At 39.3% G+C, this 25,880-nt stretch overlaps 1 pseudogene; it reads left to right on the top strand.

The window, feature by feature from the left end:
• The first annotated feature begins 7,451 nt into the window (after positions 1–7,451).
• On the top strand, positions 7,452–20,904 carry LOC123637432 (annotated as a pseudogene).
• Positions 20,905–25,880: the final 4,976 nt, after the last annotated feature.

Below are 25,880 nucleotides of genomic sequence, written 5' to 3'. Positions count from 1 at the left end.
TCCACTGTTTCTCTGGTGTCCCATCAGATCACACACCTGGCTTTCCAGATGGGGCCTTAAAATCTGAGAAGCTTAGAGATTATCTATTCTACTCCTGACATTTTACAGATGAAGAAACCAAGCTTGAGGAAAGGTGAGTGGCTTACTCAAGATGCATGAGTAGTGACAGAGTCAGAACGAAGACCCACATCCCCAAATTCTCAGTCCAGGTCAGATGATGTAGAGAAAAATGGACAAAACATCCTCACACCAAATTAACTTGCCCACTCCTCATTTTTGTACCATTTCCAAATCAGAGTTGCAATTTAGTTTCTAGCTGTGTGCATTGAAAAACCACATATATTCTTCATGGGAGCAAAAGACCTTGAACATGGAAACCAAAGGGGCAATGGGTCCAGACTTCTGGGTAATTGTTTTTAAATTATGTTAATGGAAAGCACCATGGCACAAATGTAACATATCTCAACAGAATCCATGCATAATTGCCCAAGCAAACTTGAAGAGAATAAACCCAAGGCATTTAAGGTAAAATATGCTGCTGGCACACAATATCATTTTGTAACTTTCTTCTTCCTAGTTATCACAAAGAAATGACCAGGAAAGACATAAAAGATAGTCAAAAATGATTCTGTTCACTTTACATTTGACTTAGAAAATTGCCAATAAAATAAATGCAGGACTTTTTGAGTGCTTAGGGTTTTGTGTGTATTGAGGGACAGATGAGTATATTCATTCATTCATTCATTCATTCATGTTTTGATAATAACTACTGATATTTGAATGGCCCTTTACAGTTTTAAAAGTATTTTCCTACACACATTAGAAGACTATTGGCATGGGAAATATTTTGCAGTGTTATTATTGCTAAGTGGAAATGCAGGCTACAAAAATAGTATGCTAGTTAAATAGTTAAGATGCTATTTTTGTTTAAAAGGAAGTGTGTTTGTGTGTGTGTGTGCATACATATAAAAAAGATTGAAAAGACAGTGGAATACTATCTGTTCTCCTTGATTGTTAAGATTATGGGTACTTGTTTGGTGTTTTCCTTAGTCTTTTTCTGTTTTCCAAGTTTATTGCATTGAGCATGTATTACTTTTGTAATTAGAAAAAAAAATTTAAGTGCTTCCATCAGCATTCTTTCTTCATTGAGCCTCATAACAACCCTATCAGGTAGAGTTATAGGAGATGATATTGAGGTTCAGAAGAACTGAGTTACCTACTGTTTGACAAATAGCAAGTGTTAGAGCTGGGGTTTTCATCTAGGCCATCTGATTCTAAATCTTAGTTCTTTCCTCTGCATTATGATGCTCAGTTCTTAGAGCTGGCTCATGTGACAGCTCGTTGTAGCACACTGAGGGCCATCTTTATGTTATCCTTGCAGTAGAGCATCATCCACTGACTTGTACCTATTAGTCATTCTGTAGAAACCGATTTTCCAATTAAGATGATAGCTGTTCTGGAAGTGGCACCAAAGACTCGATGCAATTAAGCTCCCACGACAAATTCCTGTAGCTTTAGTGACTGGAGTAGCCATTATTTCCAAGTAGTATATTACAAACTGCTCTCAGACCTTAAAAGCTTCCTGGATTCTCTCCTGGACTCTGTCATCTTTCTTTGTATTCAATTTCCACTCCTATCAGTTTTTCAAGGCATGGGTTTTTCTGTGACCTTTTTCTTAACAGCTGCTTCTTGCTTGCTAATAAGCCCTGTTCCACTGTGAAAAAGCAAAGAGAATCATGGGGGAAGCAGAGCTATGGAGCTAAATGTGGCCACAAGCTCTGCTGGAAGCTCTGAAAATTTAATCCATTACCCCATCACTTCACAGATGAGCTTAGAAAGCTGCTTCTGTTGATTTTCTCGCCATGGAGAGAGTTCTCAGTCAACTGAAAGTCTCTGCCTTGCGATTTACTGAACGCTTTTATTCTTTGACTTTTCACACAAATTTTGCAGCATCAGGTAAATATTCTGAATAATAAACATTGTTCAGAATAGAAAGATTTGCAGTGAAGGCTTCATAACCATTTTGTGAGGCACATAAGGAAGTTGTGGGTTAAGCCAAATCTTTTGAACTTTGTGTATCTTTGCCAGAGAAAACTCTACCTTCATCCTTCAGAGCTGAGCTGTGTTGTCCTGGGCCCAATGATGATGGTTTTTAGGTGTTTGTTTCTTCTTTCTCCTTTTTAAAAATAATGCATATCTTCAGCCAGCAGAGAAGGTGCCAATTAATTGTCCCTGCCTCCCCCTCCCCCAATAAATAAATAAATAAATAAATAAATAATTGGGATTTGTCTAATGCAGAACAATTTAGTAAACTCTCTTAACCATGCCTCCTCGCATGCATCACTGTGTTCAGCAAACACAGAACTTCGTTTGGAATCAGCTGGGCATTGTAAACTGCAAGAAATTTTTCTCTGTCAAAAATAATCTTTTCCCTTGTCACAGTCATGTTAGTTTTTATCATGCCAACTCCTTTTGAAACTGTAGGTCCAAATTTCAAGAAGCTTTTCTTTAAGGGTAGTTCAGCAAAAGCTGGAATCTTTCTTTAGCAGAGCTGTTTCGTGGGGATGAAAAGAGAGAGGGTTTGAGATGGAAGGAAGCTAAGGAATTTAAGGTGAAGAAAAGAGAAACTAAAATTTATTAAGCCCTGTGCATCTTCACAACCACATATCACAGATGAGGAAACTGAGGGCTTAGAGAGGTTAAAATAAGTTTGCAAAATCTCATTGCTAGTAAGAGGTGTAGCTGGGATTCTAAGCCAAATCCATGGACTCCAAAGTCTGAGGTCTTTCCTTATGCTCCATCACCTACCATGGGTTTGGGATTTTCAACATTCAGAGAGCAAACTCCTCTACCATCCCATCAAACTTCTTGGCAGCTCAGAGTTGCGTCTGTCCAAAGAAAGCCATTTTTTCTTTTACACCAACCTGGTCCAGGGATGGCTGGATTTACCAGCCTTACCTGGCTCAGTCTTGCCCTGTTCCATTGCTTGTTCTATCCAAGCAGCCACGTGAATTCCTGGCATCTCATGGGAAGGTCAAGGTGTGACACTAGGGGGAAAGGGATGGCAGATAAGCTTGAGTGCTGTAGTAGAAAGGATCCTGGACCAAGATTCAGGCTAGAGAGAATTTAATAACTATCATAGAATCAATCAGTATGTATCTCTCTATCTTTATTATCTTTGAAAACAAATTTTTGCACAAAGTACAGTGAAACAGCAAATTTCAAAAATTCATATTTGTGGACTGGTTCTCACAATGTCTCCCAAACATACAAAAGTAAATTAAAAACATTTTTTGTATGAATGGTTTAGCAACTTGACATGAACAGATTTAGTCTTGCAATGTAAGATAGAACATATTTTAGTTCGCTCTGTCATTTCCACTTTGCATTATTTTTAACATACAGGGCAGGCTGCATGTGGACCTACTTTAGCTACCCACTCAGTGCCTGAAGTGTTGTTGTTCAAGTTACTTAATTTCTTCCCACCCTAGTTTCTTTGACTATAAAAGGAAGAGGGTAGGCTAGATAATCGCCAGGTTCCCTTCCAGCCATGTGGTTTATAGAGTGGTAAACATCTGCAAAGAACCTTGTGGGAAACACTATCCCATCATTCTGGGAAGAATCTCAAAGTGGACATATTTGCCAGTAATCATAGCTCCCTTAAGATAAACCCAAAAAGTTCAGGTGGAAAGGAAAATAAAGGACAGAAGGGAAGGGAGCTGGGTGGCAGGTGAATGTCAGTCTGGGGGAAATGTTATTGTGGGTTAACATGACTTTATGAACTTTTGGGGGATCTGTGTGCATTCCGCTTATTCTAATTATTTATTTCCAAGTTATATTTTTATATTTTACATAATACTAATACTACATTAAATTAAAATGTAGACCATGTGGAACTCCTGCTTTTAGTTTTTGAGTTTTCAGGGAAATCATATCAGAGAGAGCTTCAGCAACTTGCCCACGTGTATGTGAGAAGGGATATTTCAATCATTAGCTGTTTGGCTTTTAAACCTTCTCTGATATTTATAGAAACTATACATTGTTGTAGTAGTCCACTGAGAATAAAAGGTACCTTGTATCTTGGTTATTTTTGTATGGCTACACATGAGGTTTATTCCTGGACTAGTACAGAAAACTTTCAACTAGACCAAAGACAATTACAGAGCTTGTGAATACTGTCACTGACAAAGGGTAGGCCTGTATTCTCAAGACATCTTTCAGACTGTCACCTTTGCAACATTTAACATTATTTCTCACTCACCCATCCTTGAATGGCTCCCTTCTTTTGGCTTCTATGATACCACATTCTCTTATTTCCCTACTGTGTCCTCTACTTCTCAGCGACCTTTCTCAGCCACCCTTCTTCTCAAAGCCTTCTCACTCTCTCTAGGAGTTGTCATTCACTGCACCCCCCAGATTTGACCATCTCTACCTTGATGGGTCCTACATCTATATCTCTAGCCCAGGCTGCCTTATAACCTACATTCTCACACATTCAACTGCCTGCTTAACATCTATACATGGGTGTCCCACAAGGATCTCCAACTCAACATGCCCAAAATACTTTCCTTCTAAAATCAACTCTCTCCGTAGCCCCTCTCCACTATCCACTCAGTTGGATATGACCCAACCATCCACTCAGTTGCCCAAGCCAGAAAACTGAACAGCATCCTTGACATCCCCTTTTACATACCCAAATCTCATCCCATCAGTCATGAGACTCGGCTGAATAGAACCCTGCATAATCTCTGGAATATGACCCCATCTCTCCAAGTACACTTCTGCTGTCTTAGCCCAGGGCACCCCCATCTCTCACTTAGGACACTCAAGTAGCCTTCTCCTCTGCTGCTCTCCATTCCATTCCCCATCCTACAACCACAGTGAGAGTTTTCAAACAGAAACCTCATCATTTTCCCTGCTGCTTCCCTTGGCTCTTAAGATAAAATCCATACTCCTTAAGATTGCTTACAAGGCTTCTCTAACTTGCACTCTACACTTTACATTTAATGCATTTTGTTGTTGTTGTTCTTCAAGAGAGCTACTGTCTCTCGCCAACAGGATTTACAAATACAATTTTTGTTCCCTGAACACCTCTACTTCCCCACTTTTGCTTAATTCACACCTAGGAGCCTATCTTGACTCTCTGCCCCCAACACACACACACACCAGGACTAGCACCCGGGTGTCACAGTGCGAGATAATTATTTAACCACCTGTCTTTCCACTAGACTACATAGGCCATGAGGGCAGGTACCATGTTTATTTTTACATTCATATCCCAGCACCTAGCACAATGCCTAGCATATAGAAGTTCAATAGATATTTGTAGAATAAATGAATTTTTAAAAAATGTGTTACTGCTTTGAACTAACAGCAATATCAGTATCCTAAGCCTACTTTATTTGTATGCAGAGGAAGCTAACTACTGAATAAAAAAAAAAAGTGTTCTAGTTCTGTTTTCTTCTTTTAAAACTTATCTTTAATCAGTGGAAACATTTTTTTGCAATAAAATCTGTGTTAGAAACCAATTTATATAAGATGGGCAAAAATAGAGCTGCTCACATTGTAAGGGAGTCAGGGAGGGAGGGCCTTCCACAATCCCATCTCTCTTCCTGAGAGATTTCCAAGGAACCTATTAGAACACTCAAGGCTTATTGTGAAAACCATTGATCCACCCAATCCCACTACAACAGGCGAAATATTCACTTCATTGAGACTTTTGCTTTTAAAATCTTTTGAGAAGAGTCCACTAATAGAAGGAGGTGCTTGTCGAAAGAAAGGAGGAGCCTAACATGAGACCATTAAGTAACTGTATGTTAGCTTTCCTGACGATTTTTCTAACATGGAATGAGAGAATAAAATACTCTTTCAAAGATTTAGAGGCTCAGAATACTTCGGGGCATAGACTGAACACATTTTACCATGAACCTGGACATCTGGAAGGTGGTTCAGAGCAAGTTAAAGCATAAGAGGATTTACCCTGATGCCATCTTTGCTTTGGTTAGCGCCGGAAGTCAATCACACAGAAAGTTCTAATCCTCATGCAGTTGTGCTTTTCCTTATGCTGCTGATACTTAGCACTGAAGTCTAGAATCCCTTTCATCAGGAAATTTTTCTCATGAATAGCATTTTCTGCCAAAGGGAACCAACTTGCCCCAGACAGAACTGTATTAAGAAAAGCACAAGAAAGACATTTGTCAATAAGAAATTGTACAATGAAATGTCTCTTGGGAAGATGAGCCACAGTTGGAAGTGGCTGAGAGGAGAGTACAGTCCCGGGCTCACAGAATATCCTAGGTGACGCTGTGGCATGCAGTATTATCAGAGGATCATGAACACTTAATATACCAGTGCAGGATGCGGCCTTAAATTCAGAAAGTCATAATTTCCTCTAGATTTCTTAGGGAAAATGGGAACACTTTCATGTTCATAAATACTGTTTATTTTGACCATAGGCCAAGCTCTAAGTATGAATAAAATTCTGAGAATATTAATGACTATCTGATGAGGAAGCATGGAATAATCTCCTTTAGAGAACAGCATGATTAAAAATTTATTTTCTTTCTTTGACTGTAACATTAAGAAGGAATCAAGAAAAAGAACTTATCTAATAATGGCTAGGGCCATTGGAAAGAGGCTACATCTAACTTTGCTTATGCTTATCATGTTGTTGGCAGCCTATAACCTCAATGTAATTTTACTATAAAAATTGATTCTTTGCAGAGGCAGATAAAGCAAATAGGTCATTTTCTCAATAGTAAATTCAGGGCATAACTGCTTCAGAAACACCCAATTCAGTTCCTAGCTCAAGAAGTTACAATCTAGCTTTTAGTCTCAGAAACAGGCAAGTAAGTGAAGAATTGTGGGGAGTATGATGCGTGTTGTGATAGCAGTAAGCACAAGGAGAGCACAGGAGAGCAAAACCTTAATCCAGCAAGGGTTCTTAGGGGGCTTCCAGAGGAAGTGACACCTGGGCTGAGTTTTGAAAGATAAGTAAGATAGAAAGACAGGAAAAGGGGAAACGGGCTTGAGGATAGAATGGGAGGAGTTCTAGATGAAGAAAGGAACACGTACAAAGGGAAAGAAGCATTGTTTATTTAATAGTGCCACATGATTGGAATACAGTGTTTGTGGGGGAATGGGAGGAGATTTGGCTAGCAAAGTAGGCAGGCCCAAGGCCATGAAAGACGTGAAAGTGTCAAGCTAAGGAGTGTGAACATCATTCCCCCAGATTACAGGGAGCCATTACAGGATTTCAGCAGAGAAATAATAACATGATCAGATAAGCAAGCTAGAAATAATTCATTAGTAGCAGTATGATGTCAAAGTATAATTTGCAAAGAGAGAAAAATGTGAGTCTCATATTAATATAGAATGGACACTGGTTGGCAGGCTTGTGCTGCAGCTGGTGGGAGACATGTGCTGCCCACACAATCGGTCATCTCTGGCTGACTTGCAATCCTCCCCAGCACCATGGATGCCCCAAGGCATTTGGTCAACTTTGGGCCTGGGCCCGCCATAGTGCTGCGCTGGGTGTTGCTGTAGATATAAAAAGAGTTATTAGACTACAAAGGTGAAAGGGTGGAAAGCTCACTAGGTGCTCATACCACAGGTGGAGAAAGATTTCTCACACAGAGTTTAGGATATATAACAGTAAAAAGCGTATTTACTTTCTCAAGAAAGAGAAAGAAGGAAAGCAGCGCAGCAAGAAGGAAGGTGGAAAGGTGCCAGCCATTGAGGAAAAGCTGCTCTGGCTTTTAAAAGGTAAAAATGGTCTGCAGACTGATAACAGAAGCAGCTGTGAAACTGTAGCAGGTACTCTTTATTTTTCTCTTTTTTCTGTGAGGCCAGGTTATCTGAGTCCTTGAAATGTGTTCTGGCAGAAACTGAGGCAGAGTACTGGAGTGGGGAGTTCACAACCCTACTGTCCACTTAGGGCTCTTCAAGGCTGAGAAAACGAAACTATTAGAGATAATGAGTTAGGCCACAGGTGTTTTAATTAAACAAAATGGAGTAGTTGTGAGTTTCCTTTTCAAGGGTACAATTATGTGCTGTGAGTTTCTCTTCCTTTTTGTTTGATAGTTTATTTTTCTCTATTTAATAGGTTATTAGTAAGGCCACTTTTCAAAAGGTATTGACATTAGTGTTCTTGAAATGAGCCACAGGTTATCAGATTTTGCTAAGATTATTAACAACTCAGAGAATCTTGTACAGGAATTGCTAGGCATTCCAAAAAACTACTGTACAAGGTGATTTTTGCACAAGGAAGTGGGTCTGGCCAGTTCAGTGCTGTCTCCTTAAACCCAACTGGCCTGAAAGCAGGGAGGTGTGACAGTTACATGGTGACAGGAGCTTGGTCAGCTAAAGCTGCAGAAGACACCCAAAATTTTGAGACTGTGAATATCAATCAACTTGAATTTTGGAGTTACATGAAAATTCCAGATCCAAGCATCTGGAACCTCAACTCTATGCCTCCTGTGTGTAATACTGCATAAATGACAGGCACAGAGTGGCATTTGACTTTATACCTGATCTCAGGCAGCAGTGCTGGTTTCCCACATGTCCTCAAACTTCCATCCAAGCCAGTGGATATGCCCAAATTTGATGTGATTTTTGCTGGTGAGGCTTAGCTCCATCAAATCTCAAAAAATGATTTACGATATTATTGATAATGCTCAAGGATTCTACAAATGTCCAGTGGAGCCTTATAATAGAAGCAAGACACATATTCCATTTCGCATTGGCAACGCCAAAGGAGATTATGCTTTAGAAAAAAAGGTTTCGGCTGGGCGCAGTGGCTCACGCCTGTAGTCCTAGCAGTCTGGGAGGCCGAGGTGGGTGGATTGCTCAAGGTCGGGAGTTCGAGACCAGCCTGAGCGAGACCCCGTCTCTACTAAAAAATAGAAATAGAAAATTTATCTGGCCAACTAAAATATATATATAGAAAAAATTAGCCGGGCATGGTGGCGCATGCCTGTAGTCCCAGCTACTCGGGAGGCTGAGGCAGTAGGATCGCTTAAGCCCAGGAGTTTGAGGTTGCTGTGAGCAAGGCTGATGCCACGGCACTCACTCTAGCCCGGGCAACAAAGTGACACTCTGTCTCAAAAAAAAAAAAAAGGGTTTCTTGATAAAGTTCTTCAACTCAGAATGACTGCCTTGGAAAGGCACAGGTCTGTGATAGGCATCTAGGCCTCTCTATATAATGGCATCAGGATTGAAGATGTTCAGAAGCTGGAAGCCCTTGTACAAAATTTTTTGGAGATGCATCATCTATGAACACATCCCAATCAATATATACTCTGCCCTTGAACAAGGTACAAAACTTAAAGTAACTTGGGAATGGCTACAAAAACTTAAACATGGTATTTTTCTTGAATGAACATGCTTATTATAGATTCTTCTTTTTTCAAAGAACAGCAAAACATCTGCAGTTCTGCAAAGCTGGTGGGACTTAACAGCCACCTTAATTCTGACTTGAGCTGGAAGCATTTTCTAAATCTTCCTGTTGCTTGCCTAACGAATTTCAGCTTAGTTTATCTTTGCTGCTACTTTTTCTAGCTAGATGTCAGTATTCAAACTTGCCTGTGGACTTTAATTATGCAATTTGCAGTTAATAATGTCTGGAGACACAGGAACACACAGCATGGAGGATGGGTAGGGCCCTCTAGTTGCTGAGGCTAGATCCTAGATTCAAGACAGCAGTGGAGTCTCCTGGGTGATTAAGGTCAACACTGATCACTTATGAGAGTATAGGAGTTTCAGGCAAAAGGGCAAACTGTAAATCTTTCTTTATACTCTTATTCTCATAAAGAGATAAAAATGACCTACTGTACATTTATATAGCAAGGTATGTTTTTAATGCCATATAGTTTATATTGCTATGCATTTATATTTCTAATAATACGATTCTCAGTCATATAGCTGGAGACTTTTAGAATTTATTAGAATCCTTGACCTTGTGTATTATAGCATTACATTCACAACAGTTGTTCCTCCCTTGTCTGTCCGCCCTCCCCCTTTTTAAGCTGCTTCACACAAAAGATGTATTTCCATGATTCACTTTTACTCTCCTTTCAGTAGGTTAAGAGAAGGTTGGTTGTTTTGTTCTTTGTTTTTTAATTATGCTGTCAAACTAAAAATCACTGTTAAACTCCCTTATCCTTTGTTCACTTGACTGTTTTCTTTATAGTGTTTGACTTGGGTGATATTGTGAGTTCCAGGAGATCTTTGCTTAAGAGTCTTTTCCTATTGTTTATCTATTGTCAATATTTTATGTTGAATATGTGAAGAACATTAAAGTTTCAAAGTATCTTCAAAAAAAGGAAAGTGACAGATGAACAGATGAAAATGTGGTATGTATACACAATGGGATACTATTCAGCCTTTAAAAAGCAGGCAATTCTGTCATTTGTGACAACATTCATGAATCTAGAGGACATTATGCTAAGTGAAATAAACCAGGCACATAGAGAAAAATACAGTTTGATTTCACTTATATGTGAAAGCTAAAACAGCTGAACTCAGAAGCAGAGAGCAGAGGCTGGAGGTGGGGGTGAGCAAGGGTTGATGGGGAAAGGGGAGACTTTGTTCAAAGGATATCAGGTTTGGTTAGACAGAAGAATAGGTTCTAGTGATCTATTGCACGACCTGGTGACTGTAGTTAAAAGTAATTTATTGTATATTTCAAAATAGCTAAAAGAGTGGATTTTAAATGTACTCATGACAAAGAAATGTTAAGTATTTGAGGTGACGGATATGTTAATTGGCCTGATTTCATTATTCCACAACGTATACACCTATTGAAACATCACATTGTGTCCCATAAATATATACAATCTTATTAATCAATTAAGAATAAAAACTTAAAAAAAGAATAGACAATGGTCAAAGATTTTATTTAATTCATTAAATAATGCAGAAACAAGTAATTTTATTAAACTTGTTCCAAGAGACTTTAAGGAATGGGTGTTTATATAGACCATCAAGAGAGGTGTCCAAATGAGCTTTCTATTTTTTTAAGTTAGTGATGATCTGGTTATTGTTAGAGCACTGAAACATTGAGATCACCTCTTCTATCTGACAAAACTGCATCTCTACCAGGCAAAAATCTACAAGTTACATTGTAACTGCACAGAATGTGAGCCCTTAATCTATAAATGCCAATAATAACAGCAATAATAAAGTCTACTGGTGGTACGTTCACCAATTAAATAATTATTGAGTAGACTTAATAAACCATGCTTCACCATCACATTGAAAGGACCAACTGCATGGTCTTGGTCTCATTTCCAAGTATTATATACTTTTTCTTAACTGTGAAATGTAGTGAGAATAAGACAAAAAGCAGGAAAACCAGTTGAAAGCCATTGTAATAATTCTAGGGAAAGATGGCAAGAGTGTGAAGTAAGGCACTAGAAGTGGGATGGAGAAGTAGAGAAAGAGATGGATTTGAGCATTTTTAAGACAGCAGAATGAACATGACTTGGCTATTGATGGAATGTGAATGCTGACAGAAAGAAGATCCAGAGATGATTCTCAGATATTTGGCTTGGGTGATGGAACAAAGATATTATTCTTCCAGGCAGGACTGGAGAAGGGGAATAGTTTCGGGGGTGAAGGAAGGGGAAAATGATGAATTCAGTCTGAGTGTCAATATGCAGGCATGATGAGCCTATAAAAGGATCTCCAGGATGTGGGCCTGATCTCAGAAGCGAGACCAGGCTGCAGACAGAGATAGAAGGGTTATTTGCATGCGGTGCTATAGTGTACATGAACATTTAACTTATGCAAATTCAACTACACATCTTTGTTTTTGGCAAAACAAAGAAAAAAACCAATGGGAGGGAGAAAATCAATAATGAAAATGATACGATGATTTTTCACACCATTCCTCTCAGTGTCCGTCCGTTCCCAAATAAAATAAGAAGAGACACAGCACTCTTCTGTTCCCTTAGCAAGTTTCCCGCCACCCCTCCGCCCTCACGTACTGTTTGCTGGAAGTGGCACCCTGATAGGAATGCAGCAGACACGTGAGCGGACGCCTAACGTGCACGAGGCTCCAGCCCAAGTCAACGAGGGACCATGGGTAACCCAAAGGCCCAACCTATCCTTAGTTCAGTGCAAACGAGGATTGCTCCAAATCAACACATCTGCACCTTTCCAGTGCCTCAGCGATCCCACAAAGGAAATATCTCACTGGTCCATGGGAGCCATCTGCTCACCAGGCCACTCTCCTGCACCTGTAGCCTCCGGCCCAGGGACCCAGGACCCACCTTAACAAGGCGAGACTCAGAGCTCCTCTGGGCTTCCGGTCAACCCTGGGGCGGGGCAGGTACAGTTGGTGGAGAGTGCGCCCAAGGAGAAATGTGCCCCAGTGAGTCCCAGGCTGGGTTCTGGGTCTTGGGTACATCACCTGAACAGCACTCCCAGTCGCGCGATAGTCCTACTCACTGGAAAAGGACTTGAAAACTTTTGAGGAGAGCACTTCTGACAACTGGGACCCACACAGGACCAGGTGTGTGCTCAAGTGCAGGACCTCACTGCACACCTCAGCTGGTCTCATGCACCTGAGAATGACTTAGAAAATTCCAAGGAAGTCATTCCAAAGCGTGGGGCCCAGGACAAGGCCCAGAACCTACAGGCTGGGGGAGGTACAGCAAGTACCTACTACCCAGTCTAAGAAAATAAACATTTCCTTCCTGTAAGCCCCTCCCTGACCCCACATTTCTCCCTCCACACTCAGAGATACACAGATCCTAAAGATTTCCTTTTTGCCCACATATACTCATGTTCTTTAAAAAAAAAAAAAAAAAAAAAAGACTTTGGTTTTTCATGCTAACTTCATAAAAATAAAATAAAATTGTGTATATTCTTACTTCTTCATTGAATCAATGGATCAATTAGGAGAAAACAAAAATCTTTATGGTATTGTCTTCCAATCCTTGAAAAATGGTTTATCTCTTCACATAAGTCTTCTTTAATGTCTTTTAACAAAATTTTCTACTCTTTTCCATAAAGGTTTTGTTCTTGTTTTTCTAGATTCATTCTGGGTGCTTGATATTGTTGGTTAGGTTTAAATGGCATATTTTCAATTTTATATTTTCAAACTAAGTTGTTGCTAGTGGATAAACGGCAATTTTATTTTTGTATCTTGATTTTTTTAAGGAGCAATCTGGCTAAAATTTCTCATTAATTTTCATAATTTATACATTTCTGGGATTTTGTATAGATGGTCATATGTAACCTGTGAATGATGAGAGTTTTGTACCTTTCTATCCAGGCGTAGACTTTCATTTCTCTTATTTCTGCTTTATTAAGCTAGGTAGGTTCTCCAGTACAATATGGAATAGAAGGGTAATAATAGACACCCTTGTCTTTTTCCTAATTTTATAGGGAACATTTTTAATATTTCACCATCGAGTATGATGTTTGCTGTATGTTATAGTAGGCATCCTTTAACAGATTAAGAAAAATCCCTTCAAGTTTAAGAATTGTTATCAATAAAGTACACTGAATTTGATCATTTTTTGTACTTCTGAGATATTATTTTTCCCCTTTAATATATTATTAAATTATCTTAATTTATTTCATTAATTGATTTTCTAATTTTAATCAATTTTGCATTCCTGAAATAAATCCACCCTGGTCATGATTTATTAACTTTTCCATGCACCTCAGCATTTGGTTTGCTAATATTTTGTTTAGACCTTCTGCATCCATGTTCATAAGTTGGCCTCAATTATCAGTTACATGCTAACTTCATAAAATGAGCTAGGGAGTGTTCCCTCTTTTTTGTCTTTTTTTTGGAATAGCTTCTGAAGGATTAGGATTATCTGTCCCCTGAAAGTTCATTTTAGCTCTCCAGTAAAACTATATAGTCTTGATGAACTTCATAGATTGGAAGAGACCAAGGAAATCTGAAGTCTCCTGGCTGGATCCCAAACGAGGAAAAGGGCATTTGTGGGAAAACTAGGGAAATCCTAATACAGTATGAAGATTAGATAATCCTATTGTACTAAAGTTGATTTCTTAGTTTTGATTAGTTGTACTATGGGCATATAAAATGTTAACAATAAGGGAAGCTGGATGAAAGGTGTATGTGAACTCTTGATACTATTTTTGGAACTTTTCTGTAAGACTAAAATTATTTCAAAGTGAAAAGTTTTTTTTAAGGTGGTAGGGGAGGATGAATGAAAAGGAAAGGAAAGGCAAGTGCTGATAATCATTGGAGCTGAATGGTAGGTACATAGAAGTTCATTTTATAATTTTCTCTATTTTTGTGTATGATTGAACATTTTCACAATACAAAATTTTTAAAAGGAAAACCACCATAACAAAAAATCTATCTGGTCTTGGTATTTACTTTGTGGGACAACTTTAAATAGATTGAGTTTTGTAATGTGTTTTGGATTATTATTTTCTATTTCCTCTTGAGAAAGTTTTGGTTAAGTTCTATTTTTCTAGGAATTTATTTTTCTAAATTTTCCAATTCATAGCCCTAAAGTACATAATCCTCCTTATTAGCCATTTAATGTCTACATCAACTGTATTATGACCTGTCTTTTGTTCTAATATTTACCTATAAAGGCTTTTCACAGAAAGAATTTTTGGCCTTGTTAATCCTCTCTGTTGTATTTTTGTTTTCTATTTTATTGATTTCTGCTTTTTCATTTCCACTCTTTTATTTATTTTTATTTCATCATTGTTTTTTAAAATTCTTAGCTCATTAATTGTTAGCCTTTCATCTTTTCAGCATTTAAGGCTGTAATTCCCACTAGATCTTACTTTATCTACATTAAATATATTTTTATTTATAGAATCTTTGTTGTCACACATTGTAAGTATTTCTAACATCCATCATAAATTCTTCTTTGAACCACAAGTTATTTAGAAGATGATATATTAATTTCTCACATATGGACTTTTCTAATTATCCTTTTGTTACTGATTTCTAATTTAATTGCATTATGGTCAAAAAAACTGTGGTCTGTATGATTTCAACCTTTTTTAAACTGTTGAGATTTGCCTGCAACCCAGAATGTGGTCAATTTTCAAAAATATTCCATGTTGGTTGAAAAGAATGGGTATGCCGTAGTTGTTAGGTACAGTGTTCTATGTACTGCACTTACTCAATTAGAGCCAGCCTGTTAATTGTGTTGTTCTAATCCTCTATATCTCCTTACTGATTTTGTCAACTTGACCTAGGTACTTAGAAGTTTAGAGAACTCTTACATCTTCCTGGAGAACTGAATCTTTTATCTTTATGAAATGTTTTCTTTATCGCTTGCGAAGCTTTTTGCCTTAAGGATTATTTTGTCTGATACTAATAGCAATACCAGTTTTCTTTTGGCTAGTGTCTGCATTGTGTAATTTTTTTTCATGCTCTTATTCTCAATTTTTCCAAATCCTTATGTTTTAAATGTGACTTAAGTAAAGAGAATATACCTGAACTCTTTAAAACAGAATATGTACCACCTGTAAATCTTTGCTTATAAGGTAAGCATTTCATCTACTCTTACTTATTTTAATTCTTGATATATTTGAATTTATTTCCACCATCTTATTTTGTGTTTTTTACGTCTTGAACTTTCAGTATTTTGGTTTTTCTTCCATTCTCATCTACTTTTGTATTGGTTATTTTTCTCCTTCTATTTTTTTCCTTTTTAGTTAAGAAGTTATATACTCTTTTGGTGGTCATGCTAGGAATTTTATCTTTATCATCCTTCCAAACAATAAACACTTTAATTCTGATTCTTCCCTCCCAACTTACATGCTATTGACAGTTGTGTATTTCATTTCTGTCTTATATTTTTATCCCCTTAAGAGATTATTGTTGCTCTTTATAGCCAATATTTATTTACAATTAACTGCATATTTAGCATTCTCTTTGCTCCTAATTATTTTATTCATCTCTGATCTCCCTTGTTCCCTTTCTTCCTAACTAAAAGGCAGTCTTTAGAATTTCCTTTAGTCAGGATCTATTGATGGCAAATTCTCTGTTTTTTGAAGATGTCTGATTTTTCCATTGTTCTTGAAAGATAATATACAAATTTTAGTTGACAGTAATTTTCTTTTTTTATTTTTATTTTTTAGGGATAAAGGTCTTACTTATGTTGTCCAGGCTGACCTTGAACTCCTGGCTCAAGCAATCCTCACGCCTCAGCCTCCTGGGTAGCTGGGACTATAGGTGTGTGCCACTGCACCCAACTAATTGTCTTTCAACACATTGAAGATTTAAAATCTTTCTGGCTTCTGTTGTTGTTAAGAAGTGTAATCATTGTCCTGTTGAAAGTACAGTAAGGAATCTGTTTTCTTTCTCTGGCCACTTTTCATTTTTTTCGTTGAGTTTATGGTATTATGTATTCAATTATGAAGTGTGTAAGTACAAATTTCTTTTTATTTACCCTTATTGGGACTGTTGTTGGGCTTTTAAAATCTATAGTTTGTCATTTCTGGAAAATTTTCAGTCATTATCTCTTCAATTATTGTTTTTCCACCTTCCTTTCTCTCCTGCCTGTCTGGAGCTCCAATTAGATGATTGTTACATTTCTCACAATACTATCTTCATGTTTTATAAACTCTCTCTCAGATTTTCCGTCTCTTTGGGCTACGTTCTATGAAATTCCTTGGATCTATCCTTCGTAATCTCTTCTCCAGTTGTGGTTATTTCACTGTTTAACCCATCCATTGTGTTTTCAATTCCAAGTGTTATATCATAAACTTCTAGTAGTTCTTTTGAGTCTTCTTCAGATCTTCTGGATGTGTTTTATGTATATTTTCAATCTTTTTTTCTTATTTCTTTAAATATATTTAAAATACTTATTTTATATTCTGTGCCTGATAATTCTGATAGCTAAAGCTTTGCAGCCTGATCCTGTTTTTGTTTATGCTGGCCCTTGTTCATGCTACATTATTGCTCCCCAGTGTGGCAGTGTTGGGACGTGGGGCCTAGTAGGGAGTGTTTGGGTCATGGGGGTGGGTCGCTCGTTAATAGATTAATGCCTTCCTGGGAAGAGTGGGTTCTTGCTCTAGCTGGAGTGGATTAGTTTCAGAGACAGCAGGTTGTTACAGAGTCTGGCTTCCTCTCCTCCCATCCATGTGATCTCCTTGCGCACTACTGTTCCTCTTCTGCTGTCCACCGAGAGTGAAAGCAGCCTGAGGCCCTCATCATATGCAGCTGTTCAATCTCAGACTTTCCAGCCACCAGAATTATGAGCCAAATAAACCTCTTTTCTTTATAAATTACCTAGTCTCAGGTATTCTGTTACAGCACCACAAAACCAGCTAAGATGGTTTTGCTTTTGCTTTGTGACTTTGACCATGAAATCGTATTTCTTTAGACTTTATCACTGGGAAGTCATTGAGGTCTGTATTGAAGATAGGTACCTCCAGAATAGATTTGCATTTGTTTCTGCCAGTTGCCTAGAAACTACATGTTAAGGTTTACTTTAAACTTAATTCTTGACTTGAGTTTTCTGGACTCCAAAGTAAAGTGTGAATTTGGGCTGCGAGACTGCGTGAGTGCTGGCTGTGTTATGAATTCTCAGGGGAGATTTTTTTTCCTCCTGCCATTTAGAATCAAGTCTCAAGGCAGGCAATTTTCCTTGCAATTCTCTGGAGGTGGGAGAAAGGCAAACTTGTAGCTCATCCTTACACAAAGGGTGTAGTCTTTTGTGGACCCAGGTGGAGGGGTCTACAATTAGACTCCACACTTTGTGCACACCTTGACCATCATATTCACTCACGTGGCAAATGCTCTCAAAGCAAAAGCCTCTTCAGGTTTCTGCTCATCTCCCAGATTACCACTTCCTCTAAGTATTCCTTACTTCTGCCAGCATAAAAATATAATTCAATTATTTGTCCTTTTCAGTGTGATATCATTCAGAATATCTCATTTATGATATTGCCAGAAATGGAAGTCCCTCTGCTTCTTCCTGAGGGCCAAAAGTTGATCTCAAGGGTTCCTTACTGGGTCTTCCCCTCTCCGTATTATTCTCCAAGCCCTCTTCCCCTAGACAATTTTATCTGTTCCCACTACTTTGGTGCTCTTTACCAATTATACCCTGAACTATGCCTTTGTTGTAATTTCCCATGGCTGCTGAAACCACTTTACCACAAATCTAGTGGTTAAAAAAAAAAATACACTTTTATTTTCTTATAGTTCGGAAGGCGAGAAGTCTGAAATCAGTTCCACTGAGCTACAGTCAAAGTATCAGCAGGATGGTTTCTCCTGGAGGCCGTGGGAGAGAATAACCTTCCTTGCCTCTTCCAGCTTCTGGAGGATTCTAGCATTCCTTGGATTGTGATCCTTTCGGCACATCACTCCAACCTCTTGCTTCCACTGTTACATCTACTGCTCACTCCTCTGTAGTCAAATCTCCCTCTGTGCCTTTACAAGCACACTTGTGATTATATTTAGGGCCTACCTGGATACTCCAGGATAATCTCCCTATCTCAAGATCCCTAACCTGCAAGGTTTATTTTGCCATATAAGGTAACATTCATAAGTGTCAGGGATTAGAATCTAGATATCTCTGGAGACCATTATTCATCCTATGACAACCTCCAATCTTGATCTCCAGACTCAAATTTTCAGAGTTTTCAAAAATTTTCAAATTTTATTTCTCAACATCTCCCATTAGATATCTCCCAGGTACTTCAAACTCATTTTTATCTAAAACTGACTTATATTTACCCTCTCAGTTAGTGACATCACCATCCTCCCAAACATCCAACTTCAAAGTCAGTCTCTCTTGCTTCTCCTTTCACCCTTTATATCCACATGGTCACTGAGTTCCTGTCTAATCTACCTCTAAAGGGTCTCAAATCCAGTCCTCCTCTTTATTTCAACTGTCACTCATTTCCAGATCTTGCCTACTGTAACTATGACCTAACTGAATTTCTTACTTCTGTTTTTTTGTAACCTAAAATTATCCTGTTGCCTTGAGTTATATTTCTAAAACCCAAACTATGATTTAGAAAGTGACTAGATACTCTCCTGTTAAAACCTCCTCAATGATTCCACCTTTGTCTACTCCATAAAATCCAAACTCATTCAAGGCCCTGTGCAATCTGGCCATAATGTGAGAGACCAGCCTTATCTCTGCCAGGCTCTCGCAAGCACCATGTGTTCTAGACACCCAGACTACACCCAGTTTCCTGAACAAGCCATGCTCCTCCTGCCTCAGGGCCTTTACACCTTCTATTCCATCCACCTGGAAAATCTTTCCTTATTCTATAAAAGTCTTTTCAACCCTTTAAGAAGCAGTTGAATTAATTTTTCTGAGAAGTATCATAAGACTCTGCCATACACTTAGAGGTAATGCTCTGTTAACATACCTTAGATATTGATTCAATCATTTAGCAATATTTATTGAAGGCCAACTATGTCAAGGACTCTATGGTAAGCATTGGGTATAAAATGGTGAACAAAGCGTAAATAGATCTTTCCCTTACAGGGCTTGTAGTGCAGAGGAGGATCCAGATGAGTAAACAGGCTGATATAATGTCATGTAAGTGCTCCGATAGGAAAAGCATAAGATGATATAAGAACAGACAGGGAGGGCACCTAATCCTGATACAGAGGATCCCCAAGCAGGGATAGCTCATCAGACACCAAGCAATGAGTAAGAATTAACAGTGGAAAGGGAGCTGGAGAGAGAAAGTGTTCCAGGATGGATAACATGTGTAAAAACCTAGATATAAAAGAAAGCACAGTGTACCCACAGAACTGAAAGATCAACAAGGCTGGAACAGAGACAACAGAGTGGGGAATGTCGAAAGATGAGGACAGGGTAGTGAGCAGGGGTCAGAAGGCCACATTCAGAAGCTGGGTGTTCTAGTGGAAAGGACAGCCATTGGAGAGTTTCCAGTGTTGGTGCCAGCCCCTGAGATAGGGACGCAAAAAGAGAACCAGACACTGGGGAGGGAGCTCAGTTTGGAATGTTGTGCAGCAGTGCTTTCTGTGCCCTGCCTTCCACCCTGTCGGCTCCCCTCTGCTCTGCTTTCAGTGCAGCTGTGGGAGACAGGTCCTGCACTCTGACATATCTCACTTCTGCTTTTCTGCCTCATGGCTTTCTCTGGAGTTGGGAAATCCATGCAACCTGACAAAGGTACAGCCCAGAAGTGCCTCGAGTTACCATTTCTTGGTGGAAATGCTCAACCAATGGGTACTGGGCTTGGCGGATATGCCCCAGCCTCCTGTCCTTCAGAAAGACCATTGTAAGTTCCACAGGTAGTGATTATCAGCTCAGCATTTATTAGCTTTTCCTCCTTCTCTGTCTTCCTAATCCTGTTCCTTTACTCCTGCTTCCTGGAATTACCTTCCCAAATAAACTTCATTCATCTGAGCTCTTGTCTTAGGCTCTATTTGAGAATGAGCATAATCCAAATTAAAATAAGTGTCTGCAGAACTTCAAAGTGAAGATCCAAGTGAGACCTTCAGGAAAAGAGATTTGGGGTAGAAACACAAATTTGCATCTTCTTCCTAACAGGGGCTGAAAACACAGAAATAGATGAAATCATCCAGTGAGAGGAGAAAGGGGCTATGAGGGACCTTGAGGAAGGGAGCATTTCACATGGAAGAATGGACAAGGAGACTGAGAAAGAAACAACCAGAGAGGTAGGAGAAAAGCAAAGAGAGACTGCAGACATGGAAGCCCGGGGAAGAGGAAGTTTCAAGAAAGAGAGAGCGGATCCATCCTAGTGGTGAGTGTCTGTCTCTGAGCAGCACTGGAAACAGCTGGTTCCCAGATCCTGCAGCTGAGGAGTCCCTTGGTGGTCCACGGCCTCCACCGGTGCAGGGAGGCTAGATCCTGGTGGAGCCCAGGGGATGTGACTGGAGGCGGCAGCAGCAGTGATGACATCCACAGCATCTCAGGCAGAGACTCCAAGGGCTTGGAATAGCTGAGGCAGCTATGCCTCCTCCCCTCTCCACCAGTCTTTGGGGCCACAAGGGTCCTTCATCCCTTACAGCTCCATCCTGGTTTTGGTCTTAGTGTCTCCCAGACCTGGGACACCCCCTTTCCTGAGAGTGGAGGGGCATCACCCTGAGTACGCTGCCCATGCCCTACCCTGGCAGCCTTCCTCTTCCCGCCAGCCATCCCTTGCTCCAATTCCCCAGCCCCAAGTTTGGCCACCGAGTCTCCTATTCAAATCCTCTCCCTGCTGTCAAGTGGGCTCCCTTTCCCCCAAGACTGCTCCCACCGGCCTTTAATGCCCAGATTTCTTCCTATGTCACCTCCAGCCCCTTTAGTCTCAGCCCAGCTAAAAACTCCAATGCAAAGCGGATTGGTGTCACCGACCTTTCAAAAAGAGGACTTACAAGTTGATGGCAATGCATTCTTTCTCCTCAGTCAAGCGCAAGCTCTCCCTGAAACCTGGGTGGCCTGGGTCCTTTTCCAGAGATCAGGAAAGAGAAACAGGAGTGGCAGCTAGTTCAGCAGGAAATTGTTAGAAGGTTGAAGACACTCAGAGGGGGGCGGGTGATTTCCACAGGAAAGTTCTGGAGGAGTGTGGAAGGATGATTGACGTTTCTCTGATGTGTGGGAGGCAAGTAATTTTACTGTTATTGACCCTTTACAGTATCCCAGTAAATATTTCTGTTTAGGCTTTTCTTCTTGAAAAGAAATAAATTGGGCCAGGCGTGGTGGCTCAGGCCTGTAATCCTAGCACTCTGGGAGGCCAAGGCGGGTGGATCGTTTGAGCTCAGGAGTTTGAGACCAGCCTAAGAAAGAGTGAGACCCCGTCTCTACTAACAAAAAATAGAAAGAAATTAACTGGACATTTAAAAACATATATAGAAAAAAAAAATTAGCCAGGCATAGTGGTGCATGCCTGTAGTCCCAGCTACTGAGGAGGCTGAGGCAGGAGGATCGCTTGAGTCCAGGAGTTTGAGGTTGCTGTGAGCTAGGCTTACGCCACAGCACTCTAGCCCAGGCAACAGAGTGAGACTCTGTCTCAAAAAAAAAAAAGAAGAAAGAAATTGTTTTTCAGCCAGTAAAAGATACTTAAAATGAAAAAGAGAGGGAGAGGGAAATTGAGAGAGAAAGGAAGAAAAGAAGGAAGGAAGAGAATGGTTGGTAAGGTCAAATGTTACTGAGAAGTTAAAAAAAAAAAGTAGAAGCAGCCATCAAATGTAGCACTTAGAGGTCAATTGTGACTTGGTGAGAAAAGGACTCTGAAAGAATGATGTAGCAAAAGCTAGCTTACTGTGAGTTGAGTGTTTAGTGGGAAGAGAGAACATGAAGAGTGAATGTGGGGAACTCTTTCAGGAAGTTGGTTTTAAGGGGTAAAAGAAAGATGAGATAGTTGTTTGAATAAAGTTAGAGAGAGACAGAGCGTGTGTGTGTGTGTGTGTGTGTGTGTGTGTGTGTGTGTGTGAGAGAGAGAGAGAGAGAGAGAGAGAGAGAGAAAATGGGAATGGCTTGAGCCTGTTCTAACTGTTTAGGCTCATAATCAGCTAGGCAGAGAAAGAGGTTGAAGGTAGAAAAGAGTGAGGAATAATAAAGATAATGAGTTCCTGAAAAGGACAGGAAGGAATGGATTCCAGGTAGATAGATTAGATTGGGTCTGAAGAAGGGACTTGTCTTCCATTGAAACAATAAAGTGGTTACTTGCCTATCATCAAAGATGAGATAGGTGGATAATTCCAAAGCATAACTGCTAAATTGTACTAAATTGCCTTTATCTGTTAGACTTTAAATGCATTTAAACATTGATAATACTTGATAACAAATATAATACATACATCAACTAATGTACTCAATACTGCCATAGTATTAATGTTAGAGTCCTTCAGGTGTAACAGGGGTATTTGCTTGATGGGCTGTGAAAAACATGTTCCTCAAGTAAGGGAAAGAAAGGAAAACATCATTAGATTTCAGTCTAGCAGAGTAGTAACTATGTGACCTCACCTGCCTTTTTAAAGGGAAGTCACAAGTCATTTTACTTCTTTGTGATCTGTTTCTCATTTATAAACTGGGACTGATATAATAGGTACTTAGGATCTAGTTTATTCCTGGATATTGGTCACAAGCTAAGTTTCCATAAATTAAACCTTTATTTTCCTGGAGACCCATTTCATATTATAAAATACCAAAATCAATCATGAAAAAACCAAATACATGCTTTTACAATGATTTTCTAAGTTTGTAAAGAAAAGGTCAATGTTGAAAGGATCCTCTTGGAGGATTCTTCTTTATCAACTGTCTGAGGCTTTTAAAAATACTAATCCAAAGAAGCTCTAACTAAAGATATTTTATTTTTCTGATAAATCTCCCTGGAGCAAGTAAATGCTTCACTGCTCTAAGGACTTTCAAACTGTGATCAAAATTAGGGCCATCTGTCTAAAAACTATCATTATAGCTTCAGTGGGTAGAAATTTCTCTGAATGTCAAAGTTTTCCATATTGCTATGTTGTCTTCCTTTTCTCCTTTTCCCACTACTCGTCTTCTTCCTATCTCTGCTCCTGATTTTATTATCGTTAAATACCCATAGCAGACAGTAGCTTTCATCTTTAGCAGACTTTGTGGGCAAATTGTTTGGTGCTACTCTATTAGTTCTTGTGGTTTCTTCCCTGAGCAGCTAATGTTTTGCCAGCTATCTCCTAAAAGTGATCCAACCAGATTTTGCTTGTGATAAATCTTCTTCCTTTGATGTCTTGGGGCAGCTCTTTTTCAATACAGATGGACAAGGCCTTTGCAAGAGTGTTGCCTAACTAAGTAGGAATGGATTTAATTCATTGCTACCTGCATCCATAAAAAGCAAAAGTTTTTCTACTTTACTCTTATCACCAATCAACATAAGAGCAGGTTCATTTTTCCTGTCACCTATGATGAGAGTCATAGGCAGTCACCATGTAGTCAATGTAGCCAATACTAGGAGGGTCATATTTGCAATCATAAAGGTCATGAAAGCAGGGGTCTAAATGGAAGCCGGTGTGAGTGAGGAGCCATCTGTATCCTCTTACTAGTGTTTGTTGTGAAGATTTAGAGCATAAAGTGCTTTAAAAACTGCAAAATCTTATACAAATGGGAGGAATTATCGTAATCCAAACCTGAATAATATACACAAAGACAAACAAACCAAACGGTACTAATGCTTTCCTCATACAAGTCCGTGTGGTTAGAATTGGAAGCATTTCTTTTCCTTAAAAATCACAGCCTTCTTGCTGAGTTAAAGCATTTTGGTCATCACAGGAGAGTAACACAAGAGAACAATCCATCCCATGACTGGGAAACGAGCCGTTCTTCCTCCAGCCTCCTCCCTTGACCCCTCCTCTCTATCCATTACTCACTGTCTGCCTCCCTGGCATTTTATAGCTATCACTGTCTGCCACTTGGGAATGACATCTCTTGCCTTGGAGTTTTCAGGCTTGAAAAATTCTGACAGACACCTATGAGAGCACAAAACAGCATTGTACCATTTGAATCTGAACCAGCCTTCCATCTCAGTGACAGACTGTTAAATAAAAAAGTTTGTGCCTCCCAAAAGCTTTTAAAGGATCAGCATTCCTTTTGTTTAGTACAAAAGAAAGAAGGGAAAACCCAACTTATCTTGTTATAAACAAAGCAATTTGAAATTCTAGTCACATCCTGAAAAAAGTCAAAGGATCATTTTTCCGCAGGACCCCCCTAATAATGCCTTGTGTGACTTTCTGGAAGGCTTCAGGCAGTAGAATGCTTCAGAAATTCAATCTGGGTTTTGCTTCCCTGCCTATTCCTATAGGGCCAAATAAGCTCTGAGAAATGGAGCCTCAAAACAATTGCCAAGCTATTTCTCACTCCCTTAAATTTCTAAAGATTACCATAAGATGGGGATGTTGGGTACATTCACATGTTAATTAATATTTAATCCAAATCACACTTACATAGGTTGTCCCCTTCTTTTTTTTATTTTTTATTTTATTTTTTTTGAGACAGAGTCTCACTCTGTTGCCCAGGCTAGAGCGCCGTGGCATCAGGCTAGCTCACAGCAACCTCTAACTCCTGGGCTCAAGCAATCCTTCTGCCTCAGCCTCCCGAGTAGCAGGAACTACAGGCATGCGCCGCCATGCCCGGCTAATTTTTTCTATATATATTTTTAGTTGTCCATATAATTTCATTCTATTTTTAGTAGAGACCGGGTCTCTCTCTTGCTCAGGCTGGTCTCGAACTCCTGAGCTCAAATGATCAGCCCGCCTTGGCCTCCCAGAGTGCTAGGATTACAGGCATGAGTCACCACGCCCGGCCCCCTGCTTTTAGTTGACCATAATTTGCTTCTAGTGTTTCTCATGTTACTAGAACAACAACTACAATAACAACCACAGGAATTTTCACTAGAATAAACATGATCAGTAGCCTTCACAATTCACCATAAGAGCTAAAATAAGAAAAAATAGAAAAGAGTTCAATAAAATATGTCTCCCTTGAGCCCTACCATGATTCAGACCCATGCTTATTTCCATCATTGGTTACTTGAAAGATGGTTTATAGATTTTTTGAGTCTCCATCAAAGACCAAATTAGAAAATTGGACCTTTGGACCTGACTTTGGTGTGATGCTTGAGAGTTTACAGAATATCTTTGTGTTCATGATTTCCTTTCATTTGTTGAGTAGATTTTATTGTAGATGAAGACTTGAGTCTCAGAAAATTGAAGTGACCCAACTAGGAAGTAGTGATGCTTAAAACCAGACCGTCTAACTCCTCACCACCCCACCTTTCCCTAGGTAGATGAATGCAAAGATAATAGGACATAAGGAATGTTAATGTAAGAAATACTCAAATATAAATAATATAGAAAGATTAAAAAGAGAATCAGATAAAACTCATATAAAAGACTGTCCTGATTTTTAGATTATATACACACATATACATACACACACACATATATATACGCCATT

This window comes from Lemur catta, chromosome 4, assembly GCF_020740605.2.
Source record: "Lemur catta isolate mLemCat1 chromosome 4, mLemCat1.pri, whole genome shotgun sequence".
NCBI lineage: Eukaryota > Metazoa > Chordata > Mammalia > Primates > Lemuridae > Lemur > Lemur catta.
The sequence above is the reverse complement of the archived record's forward strand: the minus strand, read 5'-3'. Positions and strand labels throughout refer to the sequence as shown.